This window comes from Sciurus vulgaris (genome assembly GCF_902686455.1).
Source record: "Sciurus vulgaris genome assembly, chromosome: 9".
Lineage (NCBI taxonomy): Eukaryota > Metazoa > Chordata > Mammalia > Rodentia > Sciuridae > Sciurus > Sciurus vulgaris.
The window spans coordinates 45,651,326-45,675,547 of record NC_136469.1 but is presented as its reverse complement, the minus strand read 5'-3'; the positions used below and the strand labels follow the sequence as shown (position 1 = coordinate 45,675,547).

Here is a 24,222-nt window from a genome sequence, read left to right as displayed (position 1 = left end):
CTACAATATAAGAAGCTTCCTCTTATAATTACAGAATCAAATATGCATGAAGCCTTGCAAGATTAATTTGTACACACATTTGTGAAGTTATTTTCCAAAGACTTTGTTGCAATAATCTTATTTAGTATGAAAGAACTACCTGCTTCTTTTTAAACATAAATTTAAAATGCATTAATAACAAAATGTGCAATGATAAAAGTACAATGGTTGGAAAACAAATATTTATGCTTATTAGAGCAATGATGAGGCCAAGTACAAAAATTGATCTTGGTGGGAATAGTATAGGAACTTCTATTTATATTTAATTTTACATAAAATGAGAAAGAAAACAACCTTTTCTACTCTTCTATCTGTGGATCCATTCTGGACTTGATCCATTCTGAAGGAAGAGGGAAATAATGGGCTGACCAAGAAGAGGGGATTCCAAGACTGGGTGACAGGAATCTTATACCCAGTTGTGGAAAGAACTGTAGGTCTTATCTGGAAACAACACACCTGCTTAGTAAAACTGATCCCAACTGACACCCCAGGCATGCACAGTAAGCAGCAATATGTCCAAAGGTAACTGTTTGCAAAATACCATGCCATTATAATATCATTAGCATTGCAGTTTTAATATCCTTATGGGCTTTCACTAGGGAATGCTGGGACAGTTCTTGAGGCCTTCACCTGGAGTTTTATAACACAGCCTGTAGATCATGTTTGCCAATCCTATAAGGTAGGGAGAGGGAAGGAACAAAACCAAGACAAGATGGGAGGAGGGGGGCACAAAAGATAGACTGAACCCCATCACCACCCCTGCTTAGGACAACCTCCTCCACATCTTGAGAGTATATTTTCCCTTCTTGTTTAGTGCAGTTTCCTTGCTCTCACAATGCACTACTTCTGTGTCTCCTCTGAGATCTCTTCTCCAAGAACACAAGAACCAAGCATCTCTAGGACCCTGTAACAAAAACAGATAAAAGCCTGTCTTAAGCAACTTTTTTCCTAATATTAGACACCAACAGTTATCTACCACAGCAGGAAAGGGAAGAAGGAAAAAAAAACTAAATGCAGGTTTTCTCTTTAATTCTTTCCATTCATGCACTATGTTTTAGTCATCTTTCTTTTTCCTGCCATGATCAAAAGACTTGACAAGAACAATCAGAGGAGGAAAAGTTCATTTCAGAGGTCTTAGTCCATATATGGCAGACTCCATTCTTTGAAGGTGGGAGTGTATCAGAACTTCATGATGGAAGAGTATGGCAGAAGATAGCAACTGGGGACATGGTACCAGGAAGGAGAGAGAGACTCAGCTATCCAGAGACAAAACATGTATCCCAACGTCATGTCCCAAGAGACCCACCTCCTCCAGCAATACCCTACCCGACTACAGTTACCACCCAATTAATCCCTCTCAGTGGATAAATGCACTGATTAAGTTAAGCCTTTCATAACCCAATCATTTCATCTCTGAACTTTTTTGCATTGTCTCATAGGAGAGGTTTTGGTGGATATCTCATATCCAAACCATAACACACTATGACTGCCCCCACAAAGATAAGCAATGAGAAAAGTTGGCAACAAAGAGTTATTTTTGTATCAGTTGCATTCAATTCCCCTTTGGCAAATTCTCTTCTCTCATTTGCTGTAGGGAACATTCCTCAAGCTTATCTGACAGCAGTTAACTGACACCATGGTCTAAGCAAACAGTCTGGACAGAGAAACTGAGGAAATGGTAAAGACTCGCCATGGAATGAAGGTCTTTGCAGCTGTTGAGGCTGAGCTAGGAGCTGAGGGGAGGCCTTGCCCTGTCATGCCTCCCAGAAAGCTGGGATGTGAGCTCGCTTACACTGCCTTGACTCATGCTGTGTGCAGGAGCTTGCCATTCCCCCAGTCCTTGGTCTCCGACCTGTTGCTGGGCAGAATTGCTTAGACATGCTTGGTTTGTTTGAACTACCTCAACCCTCGACGTGTAGTTCACCTATAGGCTGACTCTGTTATACTTTAACAAGCATGTTAACCTGATTGGATAATGTGTCTATATATGTCCTGTGCAACCCTAAATAAAATTGGATCTGTGCCTTCAGAGCTCGATCTCCTATGCCTGATTAGGTGCGCTGGGTAAGCTAGGTAGGGTAAGCATGGTTCGTCCTCACCCTCAGCGAACCTGTCTCTGAACGTCTACAATTTGCCACAATTCCCATCCAACCTGGCCATTTGTGCCCTTGGGCTGAGGGGCTGCCAAAGATACCATCACACCACTCCATTCTTTAAGCAGCAAAGTAGTTCAAAGAATGAGGAGTTGTGGAGAAAAGTCTACAGTAGATGTGACTGCCAATCATCTGTGTATAGCCATAGGAGGTGCTCCCAACTTTAAAAACTGAAACCATATACATTTTGGATAGACTTTAGTAACATCAAAAACTACTCTTTCCCTGGCAGCACCAAACGCTCCTTGTACTTCTAGATTCTCACTTTAAAATACACTTTTATATCCTCTTCTCTTGAGACAATTCCAGACAACTCTCTACTCTACCACATTGATTTGATAAAGATGTTATAAAAAAAAATGGATTCTTAACTAATTACTAAGAAACATAGGCTAAACATGCTGTAGAATTCTGATGTGTATTAGAGTTGAGTCTAACAGTAAAATCTACTCATATTGTATTCATAATTTATAGCCTTTTCTTTGTACAACAAATCTATCCTAGTATTTTCAGAGTGGTTAATCTTCTGGAAACCAAAAACAAGAAATAGATTGAGTAAGCAGAAGTTTGCCATCCATTATTTTTGACAGAGTCACATAAGAAGAGCTGCTTTTAAACGACAGATCAAGGATGCACTTCCATCATTTCAAAATAGTCAATATAATAGAAAAGACAACATCAAAACCAGTCTAGGATACACAGAATGGTTTTTCACATTGCATCACAATGTGAGAAACTTCTTTAGCCTAAATCTATACAGGAAATCATCCAGCAGAATTTAATTTGCTAGTGTAGAAGGTCTGAAAGTCTTTCCCATATAGACCTTAAAGTCAGAGACTCATGAGACTTTTCCCTATCTCCCCTGATCTACCATGGCATATCTCTCCCACTGCCATCCAACTTCACCCTGACACGCACACACACACACACACACACACACACACACACACACACACGCAGGCACACACGCATGCATGCTTTGCATCCTATCCAATAACAGAACTTGACAGAGATGACAAATCAACAACTCAAAACACAAATCAAGTACAAGACATAATAGGAAAAAGCAAAGTGGTTAAAAGGATAAGTTGTAGAGAAAAGTCTACAGTACAGGCGACTGCCAATCAGCTGTGTATAGCCATAGGAGGTGCTCCAAACTTTAAAAATGAAACCATAGGGGCTGGGGAGATAGCTCAGTTGGTAGAGTGCTTGCCTTGCAAGCACAAGGCCCTGGGTTCGATCCCCAGCACCACAAAAAAATAAAATAAAATAAAATAAATAAAAATGCTAAAAAAAAAATGAAACCATATACATTTTGGATAGACTTTAGTAACATCGAAAACTACTCACATATTTTACCTCTTTGTAACCACAAACACAAAGTAAAGCTTTGTCTGTTTATTTCTGTTTCTCTTACTGATTTGATCATATGACCACAAACTTTATCCTCTTCTTTCCTCAACAGGGGCAAAAGTGCTGGAATGACACATGGCAGGGAAGCAGATGCTATCATCGAAGATTGTTGAATATGGTCTATATCTAAATCAAAATATTCATTATTCTGAGTGAAAGAATTCTGTTCCACTCTATTATCTAAATTGTTAATGGAATGGTGCCAACTTAGAAACAAAAGGGATTTAGCACAGATTATAACACAGTTTAGAAAACACATTCAAATAAAGAAGAGCTCAATATACATAGCAATGATTTCACAGCTAGAGCTGTTTTGTGAGAACAATTTTGAAATAAATTCCTTAAACAGAGACTCAGAATTATGCTACGCTAGAAGTTTACTTTGTTGGTTTCCTTCCAAAGCCTCCCACAAGAGATGTCACCTGTGCAGTGTTTTGGAGGTTCAAGTTATTTGGCAAGGCAAGGATTCTTTAGAAATCTTAAAGAAATATAAATTGCATTGGGAGAAAAGCAAAAGGTATATTCATGACTGATATGGCAGAGAAGTAGATGGGCCCAAGTAGATGAGCTTAGGAAGTCACTATTTTTATCAAGGCAGATGACTTGAAATCACCTAGCTATACGTTAGTTTGAAACTTGTGTTGTTTGTTATCCCAAGTGTCAAAAGCTAAAGTGTTTTCATGTTTTTGAATAGAGGTAGAAGCCTGGGGATAATGTTTTTGAACCATGAAAAATGTACTAGGAAAATATTTCAAAGTATGCAAATTGAGAAACAAAACAGAAGTTCTAGAGAGTTTCAAAAGCATCTTTCTCCCTTAATGCTGTGTGTGGGTTGAGCGTCTGGGATGTTTCAGTCTTGGTGTATGATTGCTTTAGAATAAGTCTCTGAAAAAAATATAATGTGTTTAGTATGCATATGTCAAGTTCTCCATCATCCATTCTGTTGGAGGGTTTCAAGATTTCAAGTGATGGGGTTTATAAAAATGAGCACAATGTAGAGGGAACCATGCATACTGACCAGAAAATTAGTGTAGTTCAAGGAAGTGTTTGGGAAAGTGTTTATTACCAGGACCTGTAAATTAAAATCAGGAATAAAATTAACTTGAATGTCACTTAAATTTCTCACCTACTGCAATTTAATTCCACTTGGGAATTAACTGGGTGATGGAGACATTGAGAACACAGCAAACTTTCAAAGCCAATATCTGGACAGGAGTGATGACTCAGCACCAAGTTTGTGCCTCAGTGACTAGGTAAGAAAGTTTTAGAGAGGAAAAAAAAAAAAAAGAGTGGTACTTGAGAAACTCCATGCGAGGAAAAGGCATCAATACAAAGAATCAGTTTAAATTCCAGACAAAGATCACCTGGCTCCTGTTACCAACATGAATATACTCCTGTAATCTCCTAAGTACATGTTTTCAGGTAATAACTCTTTTGTGTTGGAAAAGATGAGGCCATGTTGGCCTTTTGGACCTAGGACCATCTGGTCCTGCAGATCACTGAATCCAATCTCATTTCATAGCTCTGGGAGTCCATCCTGTCTCCACCCTTCCCTCAAAATTCCTTTGACAAGACTCGTAGAAGGTGCTGATTCAGATAAAGGGAGACTCTGTCTCTGAATAAGTTCTGTAGACATATCAAGACATTATACATTTTCAGTAATTTTGAGGTAGGATAGAAGAAACAAGGATAGGTAAAAGGGAGACAAACAGGGAAGGAAAGAGGGACTGTAACTTCAAATCCAAAAGCCTCATCAATGCCTTCACCTTTACCCCCCAGATCTGTTTTCCCCTGGGTCTAACAGTCTGATAAATCTTACTCTAGATCCAGTTAATTAGTGCCTGTATACTTTGTTAGTTTACAGAATATATTTTCAGACTGATAAAGGAAACCTGGAGAGAGTGGTTGTTAGAGACCCACGACGTGGGTATAGTCCAAGTGCTACATATTAACCTGCTGGCATTCACCTGAAGACTGAGAAGCACCAGACTGCCAGGACCTATTCTGGGACCCATGAAAGAATGGAGCTCATTGACTTGACACCTCCACCTTCTGCTTGTCATGCTCACCATTTACAAGGTCTCCTTCAAGAGAAGAAGCCTAAGGCCTGCAAAGCGCGTCTTACTCTTCAGCTACTCTACTCCGTCTCCGAGTGTGCATCCTGCTCTATTGTTTACTGCCCTGAGTAAGACTTGATTTCCTAAACAAAATTCTACTTATGCCTCCTTTGACCCATCCTAAAATTAATTTCTCTCCTGTAAGTCAGGTACATGCCAGGGCCAAACTGAGATCCACATCTCCCTTCTGGGGACCGTCTCGGTCCTCATCTGGTGACATTTCTATTAGTCTGTCTCACCAATTTCTCCTGCAGAACTTAATGTGGTTTAAGTCTCTGTGACTTGAGTAAAGGACTGCAAGCACAAGAGTAATTTAGGTGGGCTTAGAATTTCCAGAGAAGGTTTCAAGGGTGGCAGGAGGAATGTTGAATACTTTGGTGGAACTGTGGCCTTGAATGTCTTTCTGAAATACATCAATATGCAGCATGGATATATATTTTCCCACTACTATCATGAGCAGGTTATAAGAATATAACCACTCTCTAAGAATACTCCAGAAATACTCAGACATGCCATATCTGTTAGAGTAAAGCAAACATGAGCAAAAGGATAAGGAGAGGGAGAACAGGGCTCACCCCACCTCAACTGATGGAGACCCCCACCTATGAACTGCCTCCTTCACAGCCGGATACAACCTTCTTTTTTTTTTTTTTTTTGGTACCAGGAATTGAACTCAGGGGAACTCAACCACTGAGCTACATTCCCAGCTCTTTTTTGTATTTTATTTAGAGACAGGGTCTCACTGAGTTGCTTAGCACCTCATTGTTGCTGAGGCTGACTTTGAACTTGTGATCCTCCTGTCTCAGCCTCCCTAGCCACTGGGATTACAGGCATGAGCTACTGCACCCAGCCGGATACAACCTTCTTAAAACTGGAAAGAACTGTGTATGACAAACCCAGTTTTAGAGCAAGCACAGAGCACTGAGGCACTATCCTTTGGGTGACCCTGGATGCACTCTAATATCACTTACATTTTGGGTGTGACCCCCATATGTTTTTCTTAGGTACTAATGGGAACTTTTCCAACATGGCAAAATTGTCACAGGTTCACTCAGTCAAGGCAGGAATCAGCAGTAATTGCCCCAAATACATGATTCATGAGGAGGGAGGTTTCTGGACAAAATTTTAAAACCCAGAGCATGGAAGACTCTAGGCAACATTCATTCTTGGGAAGTGAATACAAAGTTGAAATTACACAGTTGATTTTAGTTGGCCAGGAATCATGACTAGCTGAGTCCTGGAGAAGCTGTGCCTGGACAGATTGAACTTAATGAAAGAATCGCATAGACAAGAGGCAAACTATACTAAGTGAAGTTGGTGCTCTGCCAAATTTCCCACTGCTGACTAGTGTGCCCATCCCACACGTGATGTCCACCTTCTCTGGAGTGTACTTTTACTTTGTTTAATCAGCTTCTCTTACCTTTGTCAGTTGGCTGAAATCTTTCTGGAAGACAAGAATTGAGAAAACCTTCACTTGACAATGAATCTAGATGCAGGAAGACAAAGGGAGTCCATTTGTAACTCAAACAACCAACAGCTTGCACCTGCCCTCTCCTTCTAGTGAAGAGGAAACTGAGTTTAAACAACTTTACTGTCAATGGTTCTCCAGCTCCTGACGTCTAAGGAGTTATCTCTGCATGAGAGGACATACACCGTGCAAAATGAGCACATCGTCAAATAAAATAAAATGTGTAATTCATATAGGCATGTTTAAGAGGATTGTATGCTAAGAGATCAGTAATTTAAGTTTTTGGAAAAATAAAGACCCATAGCAGGCATTTCTCCAAGTCTATGTTTTTGTTCATTTTGTTGGTGGAAGAAATCTAGAAATTCAGAGAAGTAAGGATAGTTGTGGTAGGTACTTTAAAAAATAAAAAAGAAGAACTAATAAAGATCACTGTAATGCAAATGAAAAAGTTGCTGAGGGCACCCAAAGAGAATAAAAACTAGTAGGCCATGTCTTATAGAAGTTTTCCTAACAAGCAAAGCCTAAGGCAAAAATTCATTTTCAAATAATTTATTAAAAAGTTTCCCTCAAGAGAAAGGGAGTTAGGAATGCAAATATGAGCAAAGAAAAAGCTAAAAACGTGATCTCAGCTGGAGACTCTCTTCAACCAGATCCCATAGTAAAGTTCCATAACAACTCATGAGATTATAATTTTATAATCATATCTTGAGGGGGATAGATTAAGAAGGAATATCCAACTGGTTGTATTTAGAAAAGGACAATTGTTTGATGAAGGTAGCATCTGTTAACTGTTAACAGTCAACCTTATGTCACCTGGGGGCTGGGTGCTTTAGTTGGCAGTGGGGAATTTGGCAGAGCACCATCTTCACTTGCTATAAATTACCCCTTGTCCATGTGATTTTTCCACTAAATTCAGTCCATCTGTTTACCGTTTCTCAAGGACTCAGATTAGTTACAATTCCTGGGAAAACCTTTAAGAGGAGGATAAATAGGTTGAACCATAGTTATGCTTTGATTGGTTTTGAAATCATAATTGACATTCATCATTGCCCTTCCCCATGATACATTCTAAATCCCCTTTTTCTTTGGCAGGTTCTTCTTCTAGCCCATGTGACTTGCTTGTTTTGAACCCAGACCTTCATCATTCATCATGCAGCCTTCCTTACCACATCCTTATGAGGTTGTGATTGCTGAACTTGTCTATCAACAGTTTCCACTAGACATAAAGTATCAAGAGACAACCTAATAGATTGTTAGTACCCAAAATATTTCTGATTATCACCCTCAGTTAGCAGCAGTCCTATCTGATGACTATTACCAAGCCAATGTGGCAACTCTTATCATTGTTGACTTTTCTACTGGCATGAAAAGTCAAAAGTAACCAGTCAGCAGCAAAAGCGTAATGTTCAGTGATACCCTTACTATGTCCCCTGATAGAAGCATTTCTGGCCTTAGATTCCCAGAAACTAAAGGAATGAGGACTAAAGTATAAATTCTCTATATGGATTATACAGACCTATGGAGGGTGGATCTATATTTACTTTTACCCCTCTTGTGAAGAACAGTGTCCAGGGGAGTCCCCTGTGATCTCTGCCTACTGGTGTTCACATCTTTGTGCAAGTTTCCTTCCTTGGGTAAAAGTGGGACCTGTGACTTGCTTCTAATCAAAAGAATGAGCATTGTAATAGGATGTGTTTTCATTTCTTAGGGTTGATGTAATACATTATCACAAACTAGGTGGCTTGAAACAACAGAAATTTATTGTTTCAGAGTTCTAGAGACTTGAAGTCTGAAATCCAGATGTCAACAGGGCCATGCTCCCTTTGAAACATATAGAAGATGATTCTTCATCACCTTTCCTAGCTTTTGGTGGTTGTGGCAATTCATGGCATTCCTTGGCTTGTAGATGAATCACTTCAAATTCTACTTCCTTCTTCATATATCTTCTGAGTCTCTGTCTTCACGTGGTTTTCCTATAAGACCTCAAGTTAATGGATTTAGGACCCCCAACTCCTTATCCAGTGTGCCCATGTCTTAACTTTATTTGCAAAGCTCCAATTTTCCAAATAAGATTACATTCTGAGGTTCTAGGTATACACAGTTTGGAGGGACCCTATTACCTAGATCAGTCGTAATTTCCACAATTATACTAGAGAGATTCTCTTTGATGACTTGATGAAATAAGTAGCCATTTTAAAAAAGGCCAAGGGGCAAGAAATTTCAAGCAGCTTCTAAGAACTGGGGGAGACTTCTGAATGCTAAAGGCAGCTTCTAACTGATAGCCAGCATGAAGATGGGGATTTGAGTCCTGAAACTACAAGGAAATTAATTCTGACAATAACCTGAATCAGTATTTTGGGTTAAATTGTGTCCTTTTAGAAGATAGATTGAGATTCTAAACCCCATTACCTCAGAATGTGACTGTTATTTGGAAGTAGGTCATTGCATATGTAATAAGATAAGGTCAAACTGGACTAGGACAAGCCCTTAATTCAATATGACTAATGTTCTTATAAGAGAGACACATAGGAAGATGGTCATGTTACAACAGAGGTAGAAACTGAGTAATGTATCTACAAGCCAGAGTATGCCAAGGAGTACTGGCAACCATAAAGACCTAAAAAAGGCAAAGAAGGATATTCTTCTATAGATTTTAGAAACACCATAACCCTTCCAAAATCTTGATTTTAGACTTGTAGCCTCCAGAACTGTGAAACAATAAGTTTTTGTTGTTTTAAGCTACCCAGCTTATGATATTTTGTTATGGCAACCCTAAAACTTAATACTATAAATTTTGAAACAGATTTGTTTTCCAGTCAAGGCTCCAGATGAGGATATAGTCTGGGTTATACATTATTTAAAACCTTATGAGATGACAAGCAGAAGATGAAGCTAATCTGTATTATAATCCTAATGACAGAAACTACATGTTCTCTGAAGCAGCTAAATTTGTGATAAGTTGTCACAGCAATTCTGGATCCACATCATCACCACTTAGGGACATAGCATTAGAGACATATAGTGGTCATTTAAAATGTGTACTTCATCCTGAAGGTCAATGTCTCATTATCCAGGTGAGCTGTCATCAACCTCCATTGCCTCCATTGTGCCTTCAAGAGATTGGAAACTTCTTAGATGGTGTGGTTTGTGGTAGAACCAGTGGATCCCATGAAATACCTTTGTTGTGAGGTAGTATCTTGGTCCACACCAATGGTTTTTACAGAACTTCTTTTATGACTGGATACTTAGAATCTTTGGATGGTGTTTCCGTATGGGAAATTGAGCAGGAGAAGCAAATTTATATGCATGATGTTTAGATATGAGGTGTTTCCCAGAAACTCATGTTAGGCAATGCAGGAATGCAGAAATATTCAGAGGTGAAACAATTAGATTATGAGAGTTATAACCTTATCAATGGATTAATCCATTTGATGGATTAATAATTTGAATATACCCCTGGTTGGTTACTATAGGCAGGTAGATTATGACTGGAGGAAGTAGATCACTGGAGTTGTGACCTTGGACTTTATCTTGTCCCTGGCTTCTCTCTCTCTCTCACTCTCTCTCTCTCTCACTCCTTCCCAGCTGCCATGAGCTAAGAGGTTTCCTCTGTCATGCCCTTTCACCATGATGTTCTACTCAGGTCCAGAGCAAAGGGAGTCAGTGGACCATAGATACAGAAACAGTAAACCCAAGATAAACTTTTCCTGCCGTAAATTGTTTTTGTCAGGTATTTTGGTCACATCAGCAGAACCTAACTAACATATAGAATATGTGTCAAATTTGGCTTGTATGAATCTTGTTTTCTAAGTAGAAGGGTATGATATGAGTATCTTGGTAAAAATGCACTTTTTGAGTTCCTTGGGTATAATACAATTGGGGGGCATTGGTAAAGTTCTCTGTTTATGGTAGAACAGACATTCAGTAGAGTTTGGTTCAAAGGATCAGCCTTGGTGATACAGGTTATGCTGTAAGACATACATGGCATCCATTCCTTCTATGTCTATTCTGTAATGAAATGATCATAAACACTGGGTTGACTGAGGACAGAAACTGACTGACATTAAGTGGGTTAATAATCCTATCTACTTATCTTTTCCAGTAATTACTAATGTATCCTCTATGTTCTGTTGTTTTTTTGTTATGTCATGTTTTCAGTGTTTAGCCTGGATTCCCAGGATTTGCTCCCATGTATTCATGGATTAATGATCAGTGAACAGTGTGAGCTGTAAGGCTTCTACCCTGCCAAATAATCTATGTGAACTGGTGAACAGATTCAGAATTGAAGCTTGTTACAAGTACTATTGAAGAATGTGAATAGTTACTGTGTTGGTTGTCTTTACTTAGTAAACTCTTTCACATGACCCCATTTCCTTGGGTCTTTAGGTTCCTTCTTCCATAGTTTTCCCATAGTAGTTCTGTAGCTTCACTTTATTTTCTTCAACTCATTGCTTTCAGAGTTATCAGTGGATTAAATTACAATCAATTCCTGGAACTCTGTCCAAAATATTAACCCTCATAATGATATGTTCTCCTCTAACTAGTGCCTCCCTTAACCCAGCAACATAAATATCTACTTCAAAGCATACTCTTCTTATTCATGCCAATACATGGAGCCTCACCTATTTTACTCTACTGTCAATAATCATTGGTTATAATCTTTAGCAAAAATGAACATAACATCTTGAGCTACATGGCTTCCCTTGGGCTGAGGTTAATTCTTTTAAGAAGCCAAAATCACCCAGTGATCAATATGGTGATGAGTAGCTGGGACAGGGGACCCAAGTAGGGCAGCATTCATTTTACCATACATCATCTGCTAGAGGTAGGTGGAGTATAGACACTACTCAATATCTTTTCTTCTGTACACTATGTAGCAATATTATTTCTGGAAACTGAACTGTTTATACATTCCAGATTCCATGTTTATGCTTACTAAATAAATACCAAATCTCCAATGATATAAAGAATACTACAGTCTCTTGAAATAGTAAGTGTCCTGCAATAACACTTATTGCAGAGTTATCTATTGTTATTTTTTAAAAATCAAAAATTTAGTTTTTATTTATCCTATCTTGTGCCAGGAAATTCCCACTTATGAGAGCTGCCTTTCTGGCTTACAGACTAAAAACCATCTATCTGACTCAGGATAAAACAGTCGGTTGATTATATAAAATTGTTATTTGAAGTAACCAAAAAAGGAAAAAAAAAAAGCTTATGTAAATCTTTTCCACTTTTTATTTTAACTAAAACATACAAATGTACATTCTAAAATCCATTTGGAAATCTCTTTTTCTTAGACTATGGGGTCTGTGTCAGTCTCTGTCACACAAAATATACCTGATTTTTTTTTTCCTCAAAAGTGAGGGAGATTGTCTAATTCAGAAACTCTTGTATTTTATAGATTTTCCAACTTTTAGAGTTGTCTTGTCCACCTTAATTTGGGAGCATCATTTTTAGCAATTCATTGTTATCATTTCTAAAGCATTGGTAGAAACAGCTCTCTTTCTTTTATACTGATTTATTTGATAATGTAAAATTTGATTAAATTACAGAATTATAATGGCAATTACAATGATGTAATAGATCTTGCGGAAAGTATCACTGGTTGTTGATAAGTATATGATTCAACCAGTAAAAGCAATACAGCACAGTTCAGCAGAGATTATCCCTCTTGCCAAATGCTTTTAACAGGTCTATACTATTTTATAATGTCTGTTAATCCCTAGAGTAAGTCATGTGGGTATCGGGAGAGCAGCTATATGCTCTTGTCCTTACCATTTTGGAAACCAAAGGGAGTGCTCTGGGCCAACCTTTCCCCAGATAAACCAGACTTCTATACCCTCAGGTCCCATGTCTGTTGCAAGGGTAGCTCCTCCTTAACAAATAACTCCCAGGGTCTTTTAAGCTTTATTTTTCACTATGGTAATAATTTTCAGACTTTGTTAATTTAATAATTTATTCGCCTAGCCTAGTGTTGGAATCTTTCTCTATTCAAAATCATGTAAGTCATTATAAGATGGTAAAAAGAAAATTCTGCTTTAAAAAGTCTCACGACTCATTTATTTGAATCCTATTTGCCAAAGGAATGACCACTATGGTAGAGCTGCAAGGAATTCAGTTTGAATACCACTAATGTACAGAACAGCCTTCTTTCTTAATTCATTAAGATGTATTGTTGTCTGTAGAATACCATGTATTTTAAAGGCTCATATTTCCGATATCAATTTTTTTTTTCTTTAAACTATAGTTCGGGAGGATGATGGGCTGCTAGAAATCATATTTGAGTACTTACTACCTTAACTTCTAACCCGAACACAAGAATAACCAGGGAAGAATGACCAATTCTTTTCTGTGTGGACTTGATAGTGCTGTCTACAGCACCTCTTTCTATATTAAGTGTTTCTCTTTTAACTTTGGCCTTGAATGCTCAATTTAAGTGTCATAAAAAATAGTTGTTCAAGGGTTGAAATCGGTGCTCTTTGGATCTTCAATGTTCTTTTGGTCTGAGACTGAGTATTTTATAGCTTTATAATCAGATGTCCACAATTCTGACTGTAGCAAAATTGCATTTTTGCAACATGTAATGAAAATAATAAGGAAGAAATAGCTTGAATTGCTATAAAAGATTTGTTGATGGAGACAGCAGTATGCTATAAAGAGCCTTAGAAATCATTGATCACCCAGAGGAAGCAACCATACAACTAACCTAACCATACAACTAGTAAACAGCACCAACTGTAACATGCCTTAGATCTTTCCTTGATGCTGATGGCACTCAACCAGTTTGTAAATTTAACTTTATTTTTAATTATTTAATTTAATTTAAATATTTAATTTATTTTAACTAATATGTAAAAACATAATCATACATATTAATGGGATTCCCCATAATGTTTCTGTACACAAACACATTGTATATTTAGATTAGCTTAAAATTACCTCCTCAACATTTAATATTTCTTTATGTTGAAAACATTCTACATCCCTTTTCAAGTTTTTTAAATACACAGTACGTGAATATTATCTATAGTCACCGCAATGTGCAGTAGTATACCCAAACATCTTACTCATATCTAAGTATTATGCCCCTTGATCAGTCTTTCCTTAATCTCGCTCCCTCCTACTCTTCCCAGCCTTTGGTAACCAACATTATACTCTCATCTTCAATAAGATCATTGTGTTTTAGATTCCTTCCCAAGAGTGAGGTGGAGAATATTTCTCTCCTGGCTTACTTCACTTAATGTAATTATCTCTAGTTCCATCCATATCCTCACAATGACAGAGTTTTATTTTTCTTTATGGCTAAGTAATATTTCATTGTGTACCACATTTATTTTTCAGTCGATAGATACTGAGGTTGTTCCCATTTCTTTTCTACTGTGAATAGTGCTGCAGTGAACCCAGAGGGCAGGTATCCCTTCAGTATACTTATTCCATTTCATGCCATTTCAATACATATGCAGTAGTGAGATTGCTGGATCATGCAGTAGTTCTATGTTTAAGCTTTTTGAGGAATGGCGATCCCATTTTCCATAATGACTAAACTAGTTGGCATTGCCACCAATAGTGTGCAAGAGTTCCTATTTCTCCCTGTCTTCACTAGTACTGTCATCATTTGCCCTTTTATTAATAGGCATTTTTTATTGGAGTGAAGTGAGACCTCATTGTGGTTCTGATTTGCATTTCTCTGATGTTCAGTAATGTGAGATTTTTATTTCATATTCTGCTATTTGTATATCTTCTTTAGAGAAACGTCGGTTTCTTATATATTCTGAATAATATTGTGAATATTAACCAGTTATATTATGTGCAAGTATGTTCTCCCATTCTGTAGGTTGTTTTTCTGCTCTGATGTTTCCTTTGCTATGAAGAAAATTTTCATTTTAATATAATTTGTCCATATTTGCTTTTGTTTTGTCTGCTTTAGGGGTCCTGTTCAAAATAATCTTGCCCAGTCCAATGTCCTGAAAATGTCATCTATATTTTCTTCTAGTGGTTTTGTAGTTTCGGGTTCTATATTTATTTTATCTATTTATTTTTGGAGGGAGTACCAGGGGCACTCAACCACTGAGCCACATCCCCAGCCCTATTTTGTATTTTATTTAGCGACAAGTTCTCACTGAGTTGCTTAGTGCTTCACCATTGCTGAGGCTGGCTCTGAACTGGTGATCCTCCTGCCTCAACCTCCCAAGCCGCTGGAATTATGGGCCTGGGCCACAGCACCTGGCTACATTTATATCCTTAATCTCTTTTTAGTTGATTTTTGTAACTGGTAAGAGACAGAAACCTAGCATCATTATTCTGCATGTGGATATCCAGTTTTTCTGGCACCATTTATTGAAAAGACCATCCTTTCACCAACGGGTGTGTTTGCCATCTTGCCTGGATGTCAATTGGCAGTCAGTGCATGGTTTTACTTCTGGGCTGTCTATTCTTTTCCATTTTTTCTATATGATTGTTTTTGTGCCAATAGCAGCATTTTGATTACTACAGCTTTGTAACATATTTTAAAGTTAGATAATAATTCCTCTTACCTTGTTCTTTTTGCTTAAGTCTGGTTTATCTACTCAAGGGGTCTTTTGTGGCTTCCCTATTAATTTCAGAATTTTTCTAATTATATAAAGAATGTCACAGGTATTTTGATAGGGATTGCAATGAACTTATACATCACTTAGGGTAGTATGGACATTTTAACAATACTCATGTTTCCAGTCCAGTAATGTGAAATGGCTTTCCAGTTTTATTGTGTCTCTAAAAGATTTCTTTTATCAATGTTTTAAATTTTCTGTGTAGAGATTTTTCGGGACTTTGGTTAAATTTATTCCTAGTTATTTTTAATTTTAATTTTTATTTTTGGTAGCTATTGTAAATGGAATTTCTTCTTTGACTTCTAGGAAATACACTATTGACTTATGATAATGCTACTGATTTTTGTGTGTTGATTCTGTATTTGGAAACTATAAAATTTATCAACTCTGATCATTTTTGGTGGATTCTGTGGTATTATATATAAAAGATCATGTCATCAGCTACCAGTGACAATTTGACCTCTCCTTTTCCAGTTTAGAAGCCCTTTATTTCTATCTCTTGTCAGATGTTGAATAAAACTAGCAAAAGTGTGCCTCCTTATCTTGTTCCAGATCTTAGAAAACTTTCAGTTTTTCCTTATTGAGTAATGTTAGCTGTTGGCTTATCATATATAACCTTTATTATGTTGACATATGTTTCTCTTATACCTAATTAGTTCAGTGTTTTTAGCACAAAAGAATAGTGAAGGGTATTAAATGCCTTCTAATGATCTATTCGGATAACGTGTATTTTGTCCTTTATTCTGTTGACATGGTATATCACGCTCATAGATTTGCTTTTGTTGAACCATTCTTGTATTCCTAGGCTGATTCTCACTTGATCATAGTAAGCAGTCTTTTAAAAATATTTTCATTAATGCATTATAGTTAAACATAATAGCGGGGGTTCGTTTTGGTGTCATACATGCATGGAATAAAATTTGTTCAATTTCAGTACCCAGGAGTTCCTCTTTTCTTCCTTTCCTCCCTTCACATATTTCTCTCTACGCTATTGGCCTTTCTGATACTTATTTTTTATTTGTGCTGTATAAATATACATAAGGGTGGAATTCATAAATGTACATAGCATAATTTTGTCATTTCATTTCACAGTTTCTCCCTTTTCCCATACATCTTTCCTCTCAGTTCACTTTCTCTGCTCCATGGATCTCCCATCTTTTTTCATGGGACTCAACCCCTCACTTTTCCCCTTATTTTGCTTTAGCTTTGCATATTAGAGAATATATTCTACCCTTGACTTTCTGAGCCTACGTATTTCATGTATCATGATTTTTACCAGTTTCACCATTTACCAGCAAAAACAGTAATTTTATTCTTTTTTATGGCCGAGTGAAACCCCATTGCATATATATACCACATTTTTTTATCCATTAATCTGTTAGTGGACATCTGGGCTGATTTCGTACCTTGGCTATTTTGAATTGCAATGCTATAACTATTGATATGCCAACGTCACCATCACATGCTAATTTTAACCATTTGGAATAAATATCAAAGACTGAGATAGCTGGGTCATATGGTGACTCTATTCCTAGTCTTTTGACCATACTGCTTTCCAAAGTGGTTTTACTAAATTCAGTCCTACCAACAACATATGAGTGTATTGTTTTTCCTGAATTCTCACCAGTATTTATTATCACTTGTATTCTTGATGATTAACATTCTAACTGGAGTGAGAGAAAAATCTCAATGTAGTTTTGATTTGTGTCTTCATGATGTTGAACATTTTTTCTTATATTTGTTGGCTATTTGTATTTTTTTTTAAGAAATGTCTGTTTATTTCTCCTATTAATTGATTGGGCTTTTTTATTTTAGAGTTCTTTGTAAATTCTGAATATTAATCACCTATTGGATTAATAGCTGGCAAAGATATTGTCCCATTCTGTAGGCTCTGTTTACAAGTGTTCAATCATTTTCTTTGCTGTGCAGAAGCTTTTTATGTTTAATTGCATTCCACTTAGTGGTTCTTGGTTTGATTTCTTGAGTTTTTGGGGTCTTGTTAAGGAAGTTGGTGCCAGCACTCATATGTTGGAGTGTTGACCCTATGTTTTCTCTTCTAGCAGCTGCAAAGCTTCTGGTCTAATTCCAAGGTCTAGATCCACTTTGATTTGACTTTTGTGCAGGTTGAGAGCTAGGGATCTAGTTTCATTCTTATACATAAGGATAGCCAGTTAAAGAGGCTATTCTTTTCTTCAACGTGTTTTAGGCACCTTTGTCAAGAATCAGATGACTTTAATTATATGTCTTTGTCTAAATCTCTTCTATTTCTTCTATTCTAGTCCATTGGTCTTCATGTCTGTTTTGATGCCAATATCATACTGTTTTTATTATATAGCTCAATAATATAATTTGAGATCAGATATCATGATGCCTCTTGCATTGGCTATTTTGGCTCTTTTATTCTTCCAAATGAATTTTAGGACTGTTTTCTCTAGTTTTGTGAAGAATACCATTACTATTTTGATGGGGATTGCACTGAATCTGCATAACACTGAATCTATATAATATGGTCATTTTTTTACACTGTTAATTCTGCTTCCCCAAGAACATGTGAGGTCTTCTTCAATTTCTTTCTTCAGTGTTCTGTAGTTTTCATTACAAAGGTCTCTCAACTCCTTGGTTAGATTTATTCTCAAGGTTTTTTTTTTTCTTTAAGATTTTTTGTGAATGGGAGTTTTCCTGATTTCTTTCTCAGCATATTCATTATTGGGAAAATCAGAAATCTATATGTTGTCTCATATACTGCTACTTTGCTGAATTCATTTATCAGTTCTAGAAGTCTACTGGTAGAGTTTTTTGGGTCTTCCAAATATAGGATCATGTCATAAGCAAATAAATAATTTGATTTCTTCTTTTCTTTTTTGTATCACTTTAATATCCTTCTCTTTCCTGATTGCTCTGGCTAGAGTTTTAAGAACTATATTGAATAAGAGTGGTGAAAATGGACATCCTTGTCTTATTCCTGATTTTAGAGGAAATACTTTCAGTTTTTCTTCATATAGTATGATGTTGATTTTGGGTTTGTCATATATAGCCTTTATAACATTGAGGTAAATTTCTTCTACCCTGGTTTCACTTGTGTTTTTAACATTAATTAATGCCAGATTTTGTCAAAGACCTTTTCTGCATCCATTGAGATGACCATATGGTTCTTGTCCTTACTTAAGTTTATATGGTGATTAACATTTATTAATTTGTATATGTTGAACCAAACTTGCGTCCCTAGAATGAAACCTACATATCTTGATGTACTGTCTTCTTAATGTGCTTGTGAATGCAGGTTGCCAATGTTTTATTAAGGATTTTTGCATCTAGGCTTACCAGGGATATTGGTCTGTAGTTTTCTTTTATGCCTGTGTCTTTGTCTGGTTTTGTTATCAGTGTCATACAGGCTTCATAGAATGAATTTGGGAGTTTTCCCTCCTTTTCTCTTACGTGGAATACACTGAGGAAGACTGGTATTGTTCTTCTTTAAAGACCTGGTAGAGCTTGATTAAGAATCCCTCTGGTTACAAGTTTTTCTTTTTTAAAAGGCTTTTAATTACTGCTTCAATCTCATTGTTTGATATTGGTTTGTTTAGGTTTCTACATCTTCCTGGTTCAGTATGGGCAGGCCATATATATCGAGAAATTTGGCAATGTCTTCTAGATTTTCCAATTTATTGGAGTATAAATTTTCAAAATATTTTCTAATGATCCTTTGGACTTCAGAAATGTCTGTGGTGATATCTCCTTTTCATCTCTAATTTTGTTGATGTGGGTTTTCTCTCTCTTTTGGTTAGTTTGGTTAAGGATTTATTTAATATTGTCTGTCTTTTCAAGGAATCAAGTCTTTGTTCCATTTCTTTTTATTCTCAGTTTCATTTCAGTTCATGACATTCTGAGGGCTAAATCACTTTTTTTTTTTTTTTTTGTATTTGCTAAGACTTAGATTATGACTTAGAATATGGTCTATTTTGGAAATAGTTCCATGAGCTCTGAGATGAGGGTGAATTCAGATGTTTGGGGTGAAATATTCTGTAGATGTCTGTTAGGTTTGTTTGATTTATAGTATTATTTAGGTTGGAAGTATCTATTGATTTTATGTCTGAATGACCTGTCTTCTGGTAAGAGGTATGTTGAACTCATGTGGTATTATTGTATTGGTGTCTATCTGGGATTTAATGTCAAGAAATTTATTTTCGTTTTTGTTTGTTGTTGTTGTTCTTTCAATGTAGTTAGGTACACCAACATTTGGGACATAAATATTTACTATCATTATATAGTCTTGTTGGATTGTTCCTTTATCCAGTATGTTATAAATTTCTTTGTCTCTTCTGATCAACTTTTGCTCAAAATCTGCTTTTCAAAATATGAGAATAGCTACTCCTTGTTTTGTTATTCAAGTTTCATGGAATTGTTTTTCATCCTTTTACTTTCAGGATGTGGATATCTTTGCCTATAAGATGAGTCTCTTGCAAATGGAATATGTAAGATCTTGTTTTTTTTAATCAATTATACTAATCTATGTCTTTTAATTAGGGAGATGAGATCATTTACACTCGGTGTTTGTTATTTTCTTGTATTTTTATTTGTTTGATATATTTAATTCAGTCAAATTTCATTTAATCAATTGCTCTTTTAGACAGCTTTATCCATTTGGTAGCTTTGGGGTTTGTTTCTGAGTTCTTCTGTGTGTAATATATTTTTCAGTTTTTTGTACTGCTGTCTTTTCTCATCAATGAAAGTTTCCCCCTTGATTTTGAAAGAGAGCTTTGCTGGATATAGCAATCTTGTATGGAAACTGCTTTCTTTCAGAACTTGGAATATCTCATTACAGGTCCTCCTTGATTTTAAGGTCTGAGTTGAGAAGTCCAAAGTGAGTCTTATTGCTCTGCCTCTAAATATGAACTGATGTATTTCTCTTACAGATTTTAATATTCTTTCCTTATTTACAACATTAGGTATTTCCATTTTGATGTGTCTTGGAGAGGTTCTTTTTTTGATCTTTTCTATTTTGGGTTATATATGTAGTCTATATGTGGTTGTTCATCTCATTTCTAAGGTAAGGAAATTTTTCTGCTATTATTTTAACTAAAAAATTCTGAATGCTATTAGTTTGTATTTCCACGTTCTCTTCTCTCCTAATGACTCTCGAACTCTCAAATTTGGTCTCTTGAAATGTTCCCAGAATTCTTGCATATTCTGATTATGATCTTTTTCCCCTCTATTTCATACTCAGCATTAGAGTTCATATACTGTCTTTAAGGAATGAAGTTCTATTTTCCATGTAATCTAATCAGTCAGTGATACTTTCTAGAGAATTTTTTCTTGGATGCACTGTGTCTTTCATTCCTAGGAATTCTAATTGGTTCCTTTTCAGTCTCTCCATTTTTTTTTTTTTTTTATTGAAATGGTGTTTCACTTTCTGTAGTTGCTCTCTTAATTCATTCCTTAGTATTCATTGAACATTTTAATAATCAGTTTTTTATAGTAGTCCTCTGGAATTTTATCCATTTTCATATCTGTGTCTTCCTTTGGGGAATTATAAATCTGTGGGGGAGATTTGTTTACCAGTTTTCTCATATTTTCAGAAGTCTCAGACTTGTTCATTTTTTGAAATGGGTTCCTCTTCCTCTTTTATGTGTATGTGTCCTTCAGTGTGTAGTTATTTTGGTACTTCTGTTTTAGCAACTTAAGTAGATGTCCAGGAGTGGAACTTGGTCATTGGTTTGGATATTTTCTCTCCCCAATTCCTGTGTTGAAGTATTGTTGAGGCTCAAGTGAGGCTAGTTCTTGCATGGAGTGAGATTTACTGTCACTTCACAGAGTTGTGAGTGCTACTCAGCAACAGGATCTCTACTCCATGAATTTATAGTGTCCCCATCACTTTCCAGCCTCTCTTAGGAAAAGGGGGAATAAGGAATAGCAATAATAGTAGCAATCAATTCAGAGCTTTAAAATAAGTCTCCTGTGCCCACTAAGATATATATAACACTAATTGACACATAAAGAGGATTGGTGGGCTGGGTATGGTGCCACACACCTGTAATCCCGGAAATTTGGAAGGCTCAGGCAGGAGGATCCCAACTCCAATGTCAGCCTCAGCAACTTAGTGAGGCCCTAAGCAACTTAAGGAGACACTATCTCAAAATAAAAAATAAAAAGGACCGAGGATGTGGTTCAGTGGCTAAGCACCATTGGGTTCTATCCCTGGAACAAAAGAGAGAAAGAAAGAGAGAGAAATGGTGAGGTCAGCATTTAACATTAGCACAGCACCAACAATAAACAGCTGTGAGCTGGAGCTAATATTCAACAGCAGGTGTCAACTATATCACTACCACATTAGTAACCACAATGACATGAATAGTAGGGGTAGAAATTATATAAACCAATTAGTTCTAAAACAATAAAATTATAGTTTCTTAAGTGAAAAGAAAATGAGGTAGGAAGACAAGAGAAAGCTTGAAATATTTTAAAACCTAACAAAGGTGAAGCAGGAGAAAGTAGCAGGTGATGGCAATAGAGATGGAAGAATGGAAAAATAACTGAAAGAAATAAAATAGATAAAAGGAGGAATAGAAAACAAGACATTTGACTATTAGGGAGAACATGAAGAACAGATAAGAGGAACAAAAACAAAGGTAACAAACAAAGAAAAAAATCACACCAAAGCAAACCCACATAAAGTTTTACTTCTCCCAAGTAAAAAAAAAAAAAAAAAAAAAAAAAAAAAAAAAAGAAAAAAGACTGAATAACAAATGGGTGAAGAAAAAAGTTATTAAATGAAAGAAAATTATGGGAACACACACACACACACACACTAGAATCTATCAACACAGTGAGAAAACACACACACACACATGAACAGAGAACAGAAAAAAAATTTTTTAAAGGAAAAAATCAAAAAATTCCTAATAAAAATGAATTATGTTCCACTCAGGTGGTCAAAACTGTTGGCAGGGATAGGTGTTCGTTGCTTATTCTGTTGCACCATTCTTTGTCTTTCTTTTCAGGATATGTACCCCTTGAACCAAGGGCTTAGGGTTGCTAAATCTGAACTCTTTGTGTGTCTCACCAAGCCAGCAGCCAGTGTGGCCTGGAAACTAAGCTGGTTTCAGTAGCTCTTGGCTGCCTGCCTCACAGTGTAGGATATGACAGACTGTTAAGTTCCAACATTGGGAGTTTGTCTGGACTGACAAGGTCAATGCACTCCCAGAGTGGGTCTGATGCAGAGTTCCCCAAGGGAAGTTCCAGAAACTGGAGTTAAGTTCTGCTATCCTTTTGAACTTTGTTGGAACATAATGAGAGAATTAGTTCCACACCCTGCGTTCCTGGGCATTTGAGGATCTCAGCTCCACATCAAGGTCTCAGGGACTTTCTGAAAATGCCACTCTAAGAGTGGGGAATCTTCCTCCTCTGCAGGTCTCTCATATTCTACCACCATGGATATAAATTTTCCACCATCAGACCTGGAGTGCAGATGTGCCTGTCTGACCAGTTTCTGGTCTGCATGAGCTGCCAGCAACAGAGGGAACTCAAGCCTCTCTTCCCTGGGTATCACTTGGACCACCTACAGTTTTCTCTCTGCCACTTCAGTCACGCTGGTTCAGGCTCACTCTGGATCCCTGCCAACTGGAACAGGATGGTAACACCTTTTATGAGCTCCTGATCTCCTGTCTGCATGCTGCCACAAGGCCACTTGCAGATGGTACCTACTGCAACTCTCTGCTGGACAGCCGAGAGATTCTGATCACTTTTAAATCATAAACTTTCAGCATTGTCTCTGGGTCAGTTGTGACCAGCCTCCCTCTCTACTCCACAGGCTCTCCCAAGTCAAATTTATTCACAGTGTTTTCCTCTCTTTCTGCCTATGTCACCTCACTCCTCTGCAATAGACTGGTAGTGCTGTCACTGGCAGCAAAGTTGGATTATCTAATGTATTATTACATGTTCTACATTAAAAGCTCTTGAATTTCTGCGTCTCTATGATGATTTTACTGCTTGATGTTGAATTTCAGTGAATTCCCTTTGCCACTACCTCGCTGAGGAGCAATATTGCTGCTGCTTGAATCGGGAGCTGAGGAGAGTGCTGGAGAGTGCACCTTCATCTGATCTGCCATCCTCCCATTCCCTGAATGCTCTTTTTAATGTGCTCTTGGATTCAGTTAGCTAGTATTTTGTCTAAATGCAAGGGTCTTTGCATCTAGGTTCACCAAGGCCTGTAATTTTGTTGTGTCCTTATCTGCTTTTGGTGTATGAGTAATGCTGACCTTGTAAAATGTGTTTCGAAGAACTTTTTCTTTTTCTTTCTTTCTTTCTTTCATTTTTTTTTTTTTTTTTTTTTGGTAAATTATTAAAGGAGAATTGGTATTCTTTAAATTTTTGAAAGAACTTAGCAGTGCACCCATCTGGTCCTGGACTTTTCTTTGATGGGAGAATATTCATTACTGATTCAATCT

At 36.9% G+C, this 24,222-nt stretch overlaps 1 pseudogene across 1 annotated transcript in view; it reads right to left on the bottom strand.

The window, feature by feature from the left end:
• Positions 1-23,883, bottom strand: part of LOC306669786 (ATP synthase F(0) complex subunit C2, mitochondrial-like) — a 33,398-nt pseudogene extending 9,515 nt beyond the window's left edge. Inside the window, exon 1 of the transcript in view lies at positions 23,802-23,883. The product of the transcript in view is annotated as an ATP synthase F(0) complex subunit C2, mitochondrial-like (transcript). The remainder of the gene's footprint in view (positions 1-23,801) is intronic.
• Positions 23,884-24,222: the final 339 nt, after the last annotated feature.